Consider the following 5,002-nt stretch of genomic DNA (forward strand, 5'->3'; position numbering starts at 1 on the left):
CACTAGTAGAAAGATATGTTTTGTTTCAACAGTTTTATAAACATCTAGATCTAAAATTCAATCATCAGATGTGTAATATTATTCTCGATCATTTGGATTGTGCAGCTTCTAGAAATTGTTGTAAATCACAGAGCAACAAACATAATAACGAAGCCATTTCTTCCGAGATATTAGCAATAGACGTGATTTATTGATGACATGCACCAATGTTAAAGCGTTCAATTTTTATTATGTTATCGCTTAGCGCTGATTAAAAAGACAAAACAAATATTTCAATTTTAACAATTATGTTTGGAAACCTAAGAAGGCAGACTTATGTCCAACTGAAAAATGTCCATCATTCTTATCAAAATTGCGATCATATATGTCATCAAAATCATGTTGTTTGTTAATTTCTCCCAGATATGTTTCTAACAATGTATTATTTCAAGCAAAAAAATATCATTCATGTCCTTTCACTCAGGTCACAACTCGTTTTAATGGATGATTTAGAACATATGAGGGGTTAATTTGCAAAAGAGTGTTACATTGTCATTTAACGAAAGAGAGCGTTCTACTTTTTGTTGACATCATTTATAAAAATACTGTGATTGACATTATATAACTATTTACTGTTTTAAAACTCCGAAAATGGGGACTATTCGAAATAATCTATTTATAGCCATTACATTAACTTATTTTTTTGACGCGACAATCTAAACAACTAAATTAACAGAGTACAACCTGTCTTTTACTCGCCTTACATACCATACATCACTAAGTTTACATATTGGTAAATCATAAATGGATATTACACCAACAAAAACATTTGTTTAGAAAACACATCGAACAGCTTATTCAAAATGATATAACTAAATATTCTTGCAATTTCAATGCTCTTTAACATTGGACTGATATTGAAATCCAATTGTTAATCCTATTTAAAATAACATGAATGTTTCGCCGAACAGTTAACCCACGTTGTTGGTGAGAAATCAAATTTAGACAGATGTCACTCTTTAATGATGATCAATAATTTACACTGTGAAATCAATGAATGAAGAAAGCAAAATGATAGAAGTATGTGTCTGAGGAAGAACAAAACAGAGCATTTTGCCGAGCTTTTAAAGAGATTCATCAAAGTGGGTATGCAGACCAAAATTTTGAACTCTTTGAGAAACGATCGTTATGAGGGGAACAAGATAAATCCTTTACGACATGATTTGGGGTTATAAGGAGTTCTAAACTTTACAAAAGAAGATTTTATGAGCATTTTAAAATACAATAACATTGAAACACATAATTAATTTAACATGTTGTGCATCATTTTGTACAAAAAGAACTTCAAGTAGTAATTTATTTTTAGTGCGCCTTAAAATGGAAACGTAGCCACTTATCAGTCATATTAGCAGCAAACATTTAATGACTAACGAATAAGTTAGAATAACAGTACCGATAAAGCTGCACACTCACAGATTATTTTTTTTTGACGACGTTCTTTTTTCCTTGAATGTACCATTTTTTGCGTAAATGTCTGGAAACAAGTGATTTAAGACTGATGACAACAGATCAGATCGCAGTTTTTATATTTACGTTCGAAATTAAATGTTTTATTGCTAAAAGCGTTACTAACACTATAAGAAAAATGAGTTTTTCGGCATAATGCATCAATATTTTAACGTAAATATAAAGACCTGCTCTTAAAAACCTACATATGTATGATGAATTACATGTTAATGTATAATGCGTGTTTATTTAACCTTAATAATATATTAAAATTGATCCAGTCGTAAGTCGTTCTAGCCCACTTTTGCTCTGTGTAAGCTCCTTTAATTGATGTGAACTCGTGGTACAAATGTTGTTGGGCTTTCATTGAATGCATGCATATATTTGTGATATTACATAGAACATTTCATGCACGACAAACACGGTCATAGGATCTGTTTTAAACTATCCATGATTTAAGTCATTCAATTATTAAAAGTGTTACAAATCATGAACATATTTAACGCATATGTTTTATTTTATTTTTTTTATTTTTGATATTTACCGTTCAAGGGCGGTAATCCCGTCATTTATCGGTAAAGTTAATTTGATGCATGTGTGCTCTGTTTGTTGTGATTGTATTTGTGATTGTGGTGTTTATACGCTTGTGTCTCTTATTTATTGTCGTTTGGGTCCTTGCCGTGTGCCTCTAAAAAGTGTTTCATTGTATTCTTGAACTATGAAGTATTGAGTTTTTTTAAACCAAGTCCGCTTTGAATAATATAAAATACAAGCATAATATAAAGATTTCTGATTTCAAATAAACATTCATATCTGTTAGCCTTGATGTATAAACACACAACAAACACAACCAAAAACAGCAGACGTTTAGTACTCGTATATACAACAGTATGGCCGTTCATTGAAGGTTCTTTTTCTATCAAATGCTACATGGCGGGGGGAGGGTAGTAAAAAATGACACATTATTTTTTTTAAATATTTGTATTAATACGATAATATATAGTAATATTATCATAGACATTTTCAGATAAATATTAAGATCATCAGAAAGCTGCAGAGGCTGTGAAGCTTCGACACCAGATGACCACAGCCTTGGAGACCTCCTTCAGCAAGAGCAAAGCTACAATACGTTGTGCCATGGCCTAGCGAATAAAGATCTGACAAGCAACATGGTCCCTTCAACACCCTCTTGATGTATCAGGTAAAACAATGGAAGATAGAACAAATAACGAATAATATAATTTAAGACACAATGCTTTTCATAAAAATAATAGAATAAATAATAAATAAAATAATATAATATATACCTTTCGATCAAAGTAACTATCAAAACATTTTCATTTTATGTTTATATTCATATGTTTTTTATGCAAACCTGAGAGTAGACAGCCACAACATACGAACACTCGTCATCCGTAGAGCGTTTCAGGATGCCATCTCCAGCGTTATCGAGGAAGAACTACTCGGCAAGATTCACGACAGTTTTAAGTTTAGTTTAATGCTTGATGAAAGCACAGAGATATCCATCCATCAGAACTTGATAATGTGCATTAGGGTGTTATAACGTTATGATGTAGATATTGTTGAGCCTCATACTTACTTTCTTTTAGGGATAGATTTATTGTAAAGGGCTTATGCAGAGTCGATTTACAGTAAGGTGACGTGCATACTGGGGCAGGAAGGCACCGACATTTCTAAGCTATGTGGGTTAGTACAGATGTGGCGTCTTTGATGGAAGGCAGTAAGTCATGTGTAGTTACTTAAAAAGAAGGAGGTTCTAGGTGCGTTGGCAACGCATTGTATAGCTCATATGATAGGTCTGAGCTGTTGTTCGGGTACAGATTACACCCCATACTAAGTTAAGGTTCAGGAATACTTAACAGCATCTACTAGTATTTCCATAACTCGCCTAAGAACACTACCATGTTCGAAGCCATCCAGAGTATAACCCATGGGCAGTCTGGTAAGGAGATGTTCCACACTAGGAAGCTTAGTGTTCATGGTTCTGTTGAGACATGTATCCTGAACTTCAGTAGTGTAGTGGCCGTGTTCATTGAAGAGAAGTCACCTAGTTTATATAAGCCGATCATCACAAACAAGTTCCTGTAGGTGCTCCACTTCATGGCAGATGTTTTTCATCAACTGGCTATTCTGTCAAGACAGATGACATAGAATTTTCAGAGTTTAATCCCCTGTTGGCCACTGCTGTACAGACAATCGAAAAAGTGAGAGGGTTAGTGTGGTCACCGATTAATGCAGTTTTTAAGCAGGTCCCTGAAGAGCCAAAAACTGGTGATGACGGCCTTGATTTTTTATAGCGGCATGGTTACATCATCAGAGATGCCAACAAGCAACAACGAGAGGCGGTAAGTATTTGTGAGACCTTTTCTGCAGTTGTAATAAGTAGCATGCATGGCCAGTTTGCAGACAACGACGATGGTTCAATTCTCACATCTATGTTTTTTGTTGTTGGTAGGTTAGATTAGATGATGATGATTTCCGTAGACACAAGTAAGGTAGATGACTTTCCATTTGATGAGGCTTTCAAGAAGTGGATTTTGGATAAGAATAGTAGTAGGCTAGTAGCCTAGATTGACCATGGACATTTGTTTGAGTTTCCATTCAGTTTTTAGTTTATCTCATAATTTCTTAATTGGACCGATTAATTTGATGACACTATTACATGCAGGCCTTAGACAACATAAATCACATATGTACATGTATGTCTCATTTTTTGCAAAATTTTAATTATTTATTTTGTATTTATATTCTTACCAATTTGTTTTGTCAATAAAAACTGATGTGTTAATGTGCTAATAAAACGTGCTTTTCATACAATACAATTTATGTTATTGCATGACAATGTGCTAATTAAAAGTGATAAGCAAATGCGTTATTAATGAATTCGAATTTAAATAACAACACGTATAGGAATGTTTAAATGCAATATAAGGCTATTTAAATGCTGAAAAAAAAACGCAGCTCCCTAAACCCCGTCGAAAAAGTGGCGACAACTTTTGAGAGCCCAGAGGAATGTGTACGGGTTGGTACACATACACGGATAATTTGCATTTTAAAATGACTTTAAACTTGTACCCTAAACTTGTATGCGCTGATACCATATTCCTTTTCCTTGTGCTGATGTATTTTTAAACATGTTCAATTTAAACAAACCTGGATGACGTAGTCAACAAGAAGGAGTTAACACGTGCACGTACTCGTACAAGTAGTGTTTCGCATCCTATCTTTGTTATGGATGTAGCGATCTATTGGTAACACACTTGACCTAATGCAGGGGTCGCTGGTTCGATTCACCAACGCATTACTAGAAGTAATAATCGTCTACCGAGAGGAATGTCAAATTGGGGTGCAATATGACAGTCCTATACACTGATGCGCGTTAAAAGTTTAGGGTAGCTTTTACCTGGGTTACATTCTGTCTGTGCACTATGCTTCAAAAACCAAGTATGATTTACAATCTTATCTTCCGTGAGGAATGTCAAATTGGGGTGCAATG

The 5,002-nt window shown here is 34.1% G+C and overlaps 1 pseudogene; it reads left to right on the forward strand.

Annotated features, from left to right (window-relative positions):
* The first annotated feature begins 1,061 nt into the window (after nucleotides 1–1,061).
* Nucleotides 1,062–3,657, forward strand: LOC128208630 (uncharacterized; annotated as a pseudogene).
* Nucleotides 3,658–5,002: the final 1,345 nt, after the last annotated feature.

The sequence above is a fragment of the Mya arenaria genome, chromosome 11 (genome assembly GCF_026914265.1).
Source record: "Mya arenaria isolate MELC-2E11 chromosome 11, ASM2691426v1".
Classification (NCBI taxonomy): Eukaryota; Metazoa; Mollusca; class Bivalvia; order Myida; family Myidae; genus Mya; species Mya arenaria.